At 41.6% G+C, this 11,082-nt stretch overlaps 1 non-coding gene across 1 annotated transcript; it reads right to left on the bottom strand.

The window, feature by feature from the left end:
- Nucleotides 1-226: 226 nt before the first annotated feature.
- Nucleotides 227-357, bottom strand: LOC136321215 (small nucleolar RNA SNORA42/SNORA80 family). The gene has a single exon (XR_010728494.1). It is a non-coding gene; the product is annotated as a small nucleolar RNA SNORA42/SNORA80 family (small nucleolar RNA).
- Between the last annotated feature and the right edge of the window lie 10,725 nt (nt 358-11,082).

An 11,082-nucleotide genomic window follows, 5' to 3' on the forward strand; every position in this document is an offset into this window, starting at 1 on the left:
TTCCCCCTGATGGCATGATCACGCTCACAGCTGAGAGCTAACTACAGAAAATACAGAGGAGAAAAAGATACTTTCCATGCTTTAATGCTGGGTGTGTGTGTGGACACTAACCTGCTGGGAAAATGCTTAGTCACTGTTTGTAAAATGGTGCCGATCACAGGTCCCTCACAGAGCTGCTGAGAAGATCAAAGGGAATAACGTGTGTGTAAGTATTTATTTTCTTTCCCACTGGGCAACCCCCTTCAGTGCCTGCAGCGCACAGGCAGAGCCACAGTGGTTCAAGGCCACAGTTTGCTCTGACCTGGGGCACTATGAGAGACCCCAGAGGAAAGGTCTGCCATAAATCCATAGCCACACACGCCAGCATTTCACATACTGTAAGCTGCCTCCTTAGACTCAAGAATAGTAAGTCTAGTGGTTAAGCACACAGGTGCTGCATCCTGAAAGCACAGAGTCGCTTCCAGGTGTCACTGATTTTAACACCTTCAGCAAGTTCTTTACCTCTGATGCCTGTTTTCTCACCTACCAAGTAAGCATAATAATAATAGTTGTCTCATAGAAGGTCTTGGGGATTAAATGTGATCATTTATATGAAGCCCTCAGGTCAGTATCTCATCAAGATAAGCCCTCAATGAGCATATGCTCGTTGAGGACAAGTATGTCGCTCATTTTCAGACCCTTGTACAGTGCCTGACATAATGAATATTAACTCAATATTCCCCCTCCCCTCCCTCAGCCACCCCTGTGTTCTCTCCTCCAGGCTTCCCCTCCCTGGTCTCTTGCTTCTCACGTGACACGGACTCCGGCATGTGTCCCCACTCTGTTCATTTCTGCTCATTTGTGCCTCTCTTCAAATATGGTGCCCAGCCTTGGAGAAAGACCATGGGTTAAATGAAGGGCTCCCAAAACACTGTATATGTGGATGCAGGTTGAACTGAACTAGTGGTATATCCTATCCAAAATGGTGTGACCCTGCTGAGGGGCCGTGACAGTGGGACCCATCCCTACTGCCTGGGCTATGAAGGCACCAGCTGGAAGTCCCGCCTATGAGCCAGAGCAGGTGCCATCCAGGGACGTTTCAGGCAGACCTGCCTGTGCCTACAAAGGTGGGAGGAAAATGAAAACTGCCACTGAAGCTGCTTGGCGTCACACAGACAAATTGCTGAACCGAAGTATTATCGGATGAACTCAACAGGAACTACTCTTTCCCGCTGAATGCAAAAGGCTGCCTTGTGTAATATGGGACATGCTGGGAAGACTTGTTTTGTACATGACTTTTCTGAGCCTCAGTTTCCTTAGCTGGAAGATAATATTACCTGTACTATTTCTTCTCTCTCATTGTAAAGATCAAAATAGAGTAAAGAACCTGAAGCGCCTGGATATTGTCAAAGGCTGCATCACGTTGAGGGAGAGCAACAAGTATTTCTGCATCTCCTTTTAGCCATGAAGAGCAATAACGATACTGTCTCGAGCTTTGCAAGACCACTAGTCCCATGAGTGCTCCTGCTGTATTCTACCTCCTAGCACTGGGTCTAGTGGTTGCAGGTGCTTAACAAATATCTGCTAAATAAAAGAAAAAATGGCTACCACCAGCATTTCCATTTTTCTAATCTTTGGGACTCAAGGAAACATTGTTTTCTTAAGTAAAAAAAGCTTAACTTAGTGACTCAGACCGACCTAGGTTTATATCCTAACTTGATCATTACTAGCTATCTAAGGCTGATCAGTGAACAGCTCTGTGCCCACATCGTGCCCTCTTCAGGGAACTGTAACCAATGGGTCCTTGTCATACCAAGTTGCTGTGAGAAAAAATAATGAAATAAGTGTACAGAAAGCTCCTTACTTGTTATTCGTGTACCTCTGATGTTTTTCTCAGTTCAAGAAGAGTTAATTTTATATTAACTCAGAACAATAAAGATTCTTAAATATTCTTTATTTCCATATTATAAGTGGAAACCTGATACCTGGGAGTTAAGTTGTCTTCCCACTGGGGTACCTGGGTGTTTTGGGAGGTGTCACAGTACCTACGGGGACCCCACACTCTCCCAGACAGCGCCAAGAGCCCCATCTGTCTGCTGCCTCCCTCCCAGAGGGCAGGGAAAGGCCGTATTAGGGATTATACCTGTGGGAGTTTTGTATAGTTTTTCTCATTTGAGTTCCTCTGATCTGTAGATTTCTTTACAGATATTTGTACTAGATGAAAAAAAAAATTTTTAATGTTTGGGACTAAGCATAAAACCAGAAAATGTGACCATCATCCTTGGTAGGTTTTATTTGCTTATTTGTTTGTTTGTTTGTTTATTTATTCTTTAGAGAGGGAGGGGGGGACAGATAGGGACAGGTGGGAAGGGAGATGAGAAACATCAATTATTCATTGTGACACCTTAGTTGTTCATTGATTGCTTTTTCATATGTGCTTTAACAGGGGGGCTCCAGCTGAGCCAGTGACCCCTTGCTTAAGCCAGTGACCTTGAGCTTCAAGCCTGTGACCTCTGAGCTTCAAGCCAGCAACTTTTGGGCTCACCAGTGGCCTTTGGGCTCAAGCCAGTGAGCTTTGGGCTCAAGCCAGCAACCATTGGGTTATGTCTATGATATATCTCACCCTCATGCTGGTGACCCTGCACTCAAGCAGGTGAGCCTGCGCTCAAGCTAGCAACCTCAGGGTTTCAAACCTGAGTCATCAGCATCCCAGGCTGGCAATCTATCCAGTGTGCCACTGCCTGGTCAGGCTATCCTTGGTAGGTTTTGTTTTTTGGTTTTGTTTTTTGCTGTGTGTATGTATGTGGGTGTGTGTTTTAATGATTCTACATTTTAATTACCATACTCTCCATCTGCTTTTTTTTTTAATTAGGGAGAAAGTACTGGAGCACACAGCCTATGAAATTTCTCTAAAGATACAAAGGACTTGGATTCTGCATAGCTCATTATGTTTCCTTAGTAATGCACTAATTACTAATACATTTACCCAAACCATGTGCTTCCATTCCAGCTGAGAAGCATCTACACCGGAGAACTCCTGCCGAGCAGAACAGACAGAGGAATGGCTGACAGAAGAGGGACTCCTTTGGGAAAGGGGCCTGGATGCTAGCCACCAAACTTCCTCCTTTGCCTGTCCCCACAGAGAAGTGTGCTGGCGGCAGAATCTGAAGTCAAGCAAGGTGGCAACTTATCTAAATAATTGTAAGGTCCCCTTTTGGCAGAACATGTATGACTTCCTAATGCTGGAAGCTGTGTGAGGTATTTTCAGTGGTTTCTCGTCTCTAAAGGTCCAAGCCAAGCCTGATGATGATTTGAGGGGACAGTCATCATAATAATGGTTCCTATTACATGTTCTGCATTTCTCATTTCTAAGTCCCATGATAGCTCTGTAATAAAGATATTATTATTCCCACATATTATAGATGTAAAAACTGAGGCCTGGAAAATTAAATTAACTTGCCCAAGGTCCTACAGCTGCTAAGACATAAAGCCAAACTTGAGTCTATCTGGCTTTGAATGAAGACTATGCGTTTTTTCCAATTATCTCATGTTGTTGCTTAGGGCCAAGATGTTATTCTTTTCTACAACACATTCCAGAAAGACAAGGTGAAATAGGAACAAGGAAACTAGCTTCAAACAGAATCTGATGGTCAAGGTCTAAGGAGCCCTCCTACTCTGAGGTACAAAGGATACAAGATAATGTTTCTACGTCTGTGCTTGTGGAAACTCTCTGACTCTCAGCCTGTAGTGACCTGTGACCATTTACTCTTATTCTTTGACCTTCCTCACTTCTCTGTACCCTGTCTCCAATGAAAAGAAGAGCCGACATGTGCAATCACAATAAACTTTCTGAAAGACGTACCTGGGTTGTTCTGTTTTGTTCGGGGCAGTGAGGATGAAGCTCCTAACCAGAGAGATGCAGCAACGGGTGGTCCCTGCCTAACTCTGGGCTGGAGTAATATTGATATTTTATTTAGAAAAGTTACTGTACGTATTTGTAACAAAAAACAAACAAACAAAAAAACCTATAGGGAAAGCACAAAAGACTGATAAGTAAATAACCCTCTTTTTTACAAACCCTCATTTACAAATGAGGAAATGTGAGATGAAATTGGTGATATAACTTGTCTGAGCTGGGAGGGAGCAAAGCTAAGATCAAGCCCAGACAGTCTGGCTCCTAAACCCTGATTTTAACCACCACCATATATGGTCTCTTACTTACATATCTCATTCTCCAGTGGAGACCTTCCAAATCTGCCAATACCTTGACCTTGGACTTCTCAGCCTCCAGAATTATGAGAAATAAGTGTTTGTTGGTTAAGCCACGCAACCTATGGGATTTTTGTTACAGCAGCCCAAATGGACTAAGACATCCATCATCAAGGGTTTCAGAAGAAAAAGATAGAGAATGTGGGGGTGGAGGAGAAATAGTCAAATAGCAAAGAAAAGAATATAGGCTCCGTTAATTAATACTTTGGTGCACCCATTTCTTTCAACACATAACAATCATAGATAAAAGAAAAGACATAGTTACACTCAAAAACTATAATACATTTCAGTAGACCAAGAAAAAAAAGAAAAGAAATAGAAATACAGAGAGTATAGAGGAGGGACCTATGCAATAGGTCCACTGGAATCCATTCCAAAGTGGCCAAGAGTTTGGCCCCCTGAAGGACACTGGGGCTAAAATTATTCATGCAAGAACAGAAATCAGAACAAGCGCTTAAATTCAAGAATATCATCCATGCTTGTGAAAAACAATGAGTAAAACAGGTGCCGATTCCTGGCCAGGGGCTTAGACGTAAAAGAAATAATGAGGTTAGAAAGGAGGAAGGACACAGACCAGCTCAAAAACTGAAGCAGCAGTAACTAGACATGTGATGTTCCAAATACCACTATGAAATAGGAGCATCAAAATTCCATTATATGGCCTGGTTCTGGGCTGGGAGTTCCAGGATGCCAATTGAGGGGGGGGGGGGGAGGAGAACTGCTACACAGGGAGGTAAGATGAAGCACACAGGGGGAGAAAAAAGTAAACAACAACAAAAACCAAAACGAAACAGCCGGTTTAAAACGTGCCTGTGCACCACAATGCCTAGTCTACTGCTGAGACAACCAGCAAACTCAATAATCAAAACAGAAATTCCAGGTAAAACTTTTAAAAGATGACATTTTCAAGAAACTTAAGCTTTTAAATAAATGTTTAGAATATTTAGAGTGAATAAAATTATTTACTTTTTAAAAAGAACATTAAATAACATTAAAAGAGAAGATAGTTATAAAAATAACTAGAAAATATGAAGAAAAAAATTATATATATATATATTTTTTTTTTTTCCTGTCTTTCCCTAAAACAAAGGGTCTCGTAATGCTAGTTGTAAGCATGATGTGGGGAGATGCCCAAAGCCCAAAAATGTCAACAATGTGTCCCACATGGTACAGAGCAAGCACGTTGCAGAGCAACTGGCAGGATTTATTGGAGAGAAGATAATTTGCCAGCCAGAGACCCTGACTGCATTCCATACACTGCTCGACTTTCTGCAACTGCCGGAAATAAGCCAGGGATTAGGGGATGTAATAAGTCCCATCACAGCTGTTGACTCAGTACTAAGGACCTCAGCAGTGACCCAGATGAGATGATGTGACCCCTTGCCCAGCAATGTTCATGTAGGAAACCACAGATTTCCATCTGAAAGAAGCAGATTAAAAATTGAATTTTAAAAATTTCAGATCGGGTCAACAGGTATGTATAATCCAATTACTGTGTTCCAGGCAAAAAGCAAGGCTCTTACACATTTCATTTCATTTAAATCTCATAAAACTCCCCGTTACCAGAGGCATAAAATGAGGTCACATAGCTGGTGACCAAGCGTCATGATATGAACCACATTTTTCTTTTTATTGACTTTACTGGAGTGACATAGGTTAATAAAATTATACAGGTTTCAGGTGCACAATTCTACAATACGTCATCTGTATATTATGTCGAGTGCTCACCACCCCAAATCAAATCTCCCTCGGTCACTATCTATAACCCCTCTACCATCCTCCATGAACAATTTTTTTCTGGCTTCAAATCCTGTGCTCTCTTCCTTTAGAAGATGGAACATAGCCCTGGCCGGTAGGCTCAGCGGTAGAGCGTCGGCCTAGCGTGCGGAGGACCCGGGTTCGATTCCCGGTCAGGGCACACAGGAGAAGCGCCCATCTGCTTCTCCACCCCTCCTCCGCGCTTTCCTCTCTGTCTCTCTCTTCCCCTCCCGCAGCCAAGGCTCCATTGGAGCAAAGATGGCCCGGGCGCTGGGGATGGCTCTGTGGCCTCTGCCTCAGGCGCTAGAGTGGCTCTGGTCGCAACATGGCGACGCCCAGGATGGGCAGAGCATCGCCCCCTGGTGGGCGTGCCGGGTGGATCCCGGTCGGGCGCATGCGGGAGTCTGTCTGACTGTCTCTCCCTGTTTCCAGCTTCAGAAAAATGAAAAGAAAAAAAAAAAAAAAGAAGATGGAACATGGAGACCCAGAATGAGGATCACACAGGACACACAGAGCCATGATGCACATCAGTGTGGGACAAATGCCACAGGCAAGGTGGAAGTGCTGTGGTGGTGCAGAGAGGAGAAGGAGAGGAGCCAGCACTCACTGCACACTTCCTCAGTGTCAGGGTCGCTGCCCGTATTACACAAACAATCCTCACAAAACACCCTGTGTGAGCATCGGAAACTGAGATGGATAAGGAAGCAGACACATAACTTGCCAAGGTCACCTAGCTAGTCAAGATCTAGAGTCAGAATTTGAACTCAGTTCTCTCTGCTTCTAATTCCTTCCCATGATGCTATTGTTTGAGACATCGCACCAGATTTAGGGAGGCATTAGGGGACTTTAATAAATCTTTAGAAAGACGATGTTACTTAAGAAGATCCAGGGAAAGATCAGTGGGATTTCAACCAGTGGGGATTGCAATGGAGTCTGGAATGGCAGGGGGACCACAGGAGGAAAAGTAGAAAAGCTCAGGAAGTGGTTGCGGAACCTGAGCCCTGGACCTTGCGCAAGGGCTTGAGGTGCAGGTAGTGGAGAGGAGACAGAGATGTGAGGTAACCCCACCAGGGGGCGCTGTCCATCAGGGTCTGGTCCAGCACAGCACAGCTCAGCAGAACTCCCTTTAGGAGAGCGGCTCTTGAGTTTGTGGAGAGAGCTCCAGGAGCGACAAAGCTGAAGTTAGGTCAGCAGGATTTTGCTTTGCCACCTGTACACCAGCAACAGAGGGCAAGAATTCTAGAGCCATGAGTGACTGGGAAATCCAGGCAGGAAGAAACAAACTGTCAGTATCCACTGATGATGTGTGCTACACAAAATCCCAAGAGGCTCTAAAATCAAAGTATTAGAATTATAGAAACGTTGGTAGATGAACGAGATGTGGTACATCCATATAATGGAATTGTTATTTAGCCTTAAAAAGGAAGTAAGTTCTGACATGTGCTACAACATGATGAACCTTGAAGACATTAGGCAGAAAGAAATATCCACAAAACAACCCATCTCCACTTATGCAAAGAGCCTGGGGGAGTCACAGCACAGAGACAGAAAGTAGAATGCTGGTTGCCTGGAGCTGGAGGGAGGGGAAAACGGGCCATGGTTGCTTAATCGGTACCAAGTTTCTATTCGGGAAGATGAAAAAGCTCTATAAATGGAGAATTGTGATGGTTGCACCGTAAATATAAATTTATTTAATGCCACTAAACTGTATGCTTACAAATAGTTAAAATGGTATGTTTTATGTTATGCTTATTTTACCACAATTTTAAAACTAATATATTTTTTAAAATATGTGTATAGACAAGAAACTTGGAAATACAAAAACATTTGGTACATTATTAGGGTAGTAAAGTTGTGGGTGACTTTCTTCTATTTGTTTGTTGCTATAAAGCATTTGCAGAGAATAAACAAAGAAATAAATGGGCGAAGGACTTGAATAGATTTCTTTTCCAAAAAGATAGATAAGCACATGAAAAGATGCTCAGCGTCATTAGTCATTAGGGAAATGCAAATCAGAATCACAATGTAATACCGCTTCACACACATTAGGATGGCAATAATAATTTTTTTAAAACATGGAAAATAACAAGCATTAGTGAGGGTGGAAAGAAACTGGAACCCTCGCACACTGTTGGTGGTAATATAAAATGGTTCAGCTTCTTTGGAAAACAATCAGGCATTTCCTCAAGAAGTTAAATATGAAATTATCACATGACCCAGCAATTTCATTCCTTAATATTTATATATAGTCAAGAGAAATGAAAACATATGTCCACACAAAACATGAGTGTTCATGGCCGCATCACTCAAAATAGCCACAGGTAGAAACAGCCCACTTACCGATGAACTATGTATGGGATTCTAAATTGGCAGTAACTTCCTCTCAGCCCTTAGAAGATAATCATTCAACAACTCTTAGTCTTTATTGTTGACACTGAGAAGTCTGAATAATCTGTTTTTCCTTCTGGTTTTGTTTCAGACTTTTTGCATTTAAGATTTACCTTTGTTTTTTGTTTTGTTTTGGTTGGTGTTATTTGCATTTTCACTGTGAAGTATGTACCTGTAGTATTTATTTAATTGTGATCATTATTTTTTTAATGCTGCTTGGGACTTATTGGGCTTCTTAAACCCCAATGATGTCTTCCATAAGTTCCAGAAAATTCTCAGTCATTATTTTTATTGATTTTTTTTTAGAGAGAAAGAGAGGCAGGGTGAGGGATAGAAAAGGAGAAAGAGCAACATTGATTTTCACTTGTATATGCTTTCATTGGCTGATTCTTGTATAGGCTCTCACAGGGATCGAATCTGCAACCCTGGCATATGGGGATGACTCATTAACCAGCTGAGCTAACCGGCCAGGCTCTACTGAGGTATTTATTTTTAATTATTATATCTTTCCCTTTTAGAGGTCTAAATCATTTGTTTTAGTTATTGTTTTTATAAACCCTACATAGAACTTTTAAAACCACCTCCTTTTTATACACAAGTGTCTTCTCATTTTCTTAACATTTCAATTTAATATTTATATTTTATAATTTTTTTAAAAGATATCCATACTCTCTAAGATTGTTCTATATTATATCCTTTTTAGAGCTGTAATTCTTTTATTTTTGTGTCTGTCAATTCTTGCTCATTGCTTTCTTATGGGTTTTTTTATTTGTGATCTTTTTTGGGGTTTTTTAATAATTTTGGTTTGGGGGGGTTTGGTGACAGAGTCAGACAGAGGGACAGATAGGGACAGACATACATGAAGGGAGAGAGATGAGAAGCATCAATTCTTCGTTGCAACACCTTAGTTGTTCATTGATTGCTTTTCATATGTGCCTTGACTGGGGGGCTATAGCAGACCGAGTGGCTCCTTGCTCAAGCCAACGACCTTAGGGTCAAGCTGGTGAGCCTTGCTCAAACCAGATGAGCCTGCGCTCAAGCTGGCGACCTCGGGGTCTCAAACCTGGGTCTTCCACATCCCAGTCCGACGCTTTATCCACTGTGCCACCGCCTGGTCAGGCTCATTGGTGATCTTAAGTTTTTCTCCAGCCAGGCTTTGTTACTAGAATCCTATATAGCTTGGGGTCAGGGAGTGTTCCTCTGAGGTGGGTTGTGACAAAAAGATTTAGGGGTCAATTTGAAGAGGCTCCCACTGGAAAAACTTGGGACAATTCCATTTTTTTTAAAAAAATGATATATTATTGATTTTAGAGAGAAAGGAAGGGAGAGAAAGAGAAATAGACAGTAACATTGATCTGTTCTCGTATGTGCCCTGACCGAGTATTAAACCCGCAACCTCTGTTTTTCAGGATGATGCTTTAACCAATTGAGCTATCCAGCCAGAGCTGACAATTTGAACTTCAATAAGAATAATACCTGCAATTGATTGGAATATATCATATATGTTTTAAGTCTTGAGTTATGACACATTAAAATAATCTTATTAGTCACCTTTGGAAGATACTCTTTCCTATACATACTGTACGTAAAGGTAACTGAAAAATGAATAAAAAGTGTCTTTTTAAAAAATTATTTATTTATTTATTCATTTTAGAGAGGGGAGAGAAAGAGCAAGAGAAGTGGGGAGGAGCAGGAAGCATCAACTCTCATACGTGCCTTGACCAGGCAAGCCCAGGGTTTCAAACCAGCAACCTCAGTGTTCCAGGTCAACACTTTATCCACTGCGCCACCACAGGTCAGGCCAAGAAATGTCTTTTTTATAAAAGAATTTCCAGCCAATAGATGAAGAAGAAATGATGCAATACAATTTTGCAACTTCAAGTGATGTAATAGATAAAGTTAATGATCACCAATGGGTTGCTAATGTCACAAAGAGAGATCATCATAACCATTGCAACCCTTTAACACATACATAAGTTTCACAAAGTTTCAAATCTTGAATGGGAGAATATGGTTTTAAGCATTTAAACATGAGGGTAGACTATTAATCATGTGTTCTACTGAGTTCAGTATAAAAACAAAACAGGAAAAAGGCAATCCTTGAGATAGATAAAATCACTTTTCTAAAACATATGGCTACATAATTCAAAAATGTACCTATCCTATATTCTGAAAGTCTAGTTATTTTGGAGCAGTAGAAGTCTCAATGTGCTTCTTTTATGTGTTTCACAGGTGACAACCCATCCCACACATTGAGTGACCACCTGGGGTCCACAGCCACTTGGAAGGCAGCTTCCTATACTCATCGACTCTGCCCATAGGTATATATAAGCACAGCCTTACAGGACGTCATATAGAAAAATAGGTTCAGGAGAAGCTTTAAAACAGCCGCAAACATCAGTAGAACTTAGGTAGGGTAGAAGTAGAATTATGGCATCCAAACTTTCTGTGAACCCAAGTGTAGTAGAACAATAGCAGTTTATTACTCATGGTTATGAGGGGACTCTCAGAGACACAGATGTGAATCCACCAAGCCCTTGGTAGAAAACATACCCAGGCATTTCAAGAGAGAAAGAAATCCCTCTCTAAAAACATAATGAACTTCATTAGCTCCTTTCTATTAATGGTGTGGGGAACTACCTATTTTAATCAAAAGTCTTCATTTTGAATCCTCTTTATCATTTGTTT

This window comes from Saccopteryx bilineata, chromosome 1, assembly GCF_036850765.1.
Source record: "Saccopteryx bilineata isolate mSacBil1 chromosome 1, mSacBil1_pri_phased_curated, whole genome shotgun sequence".
Classification (NCBI taxonomy): domain Eukaryota; kingdom Metazoa; phylum Chordata; class Mammalia; order Chiroptera; family Emballonuridae; genus Saccopteryx; species Saccopteryx bilineata.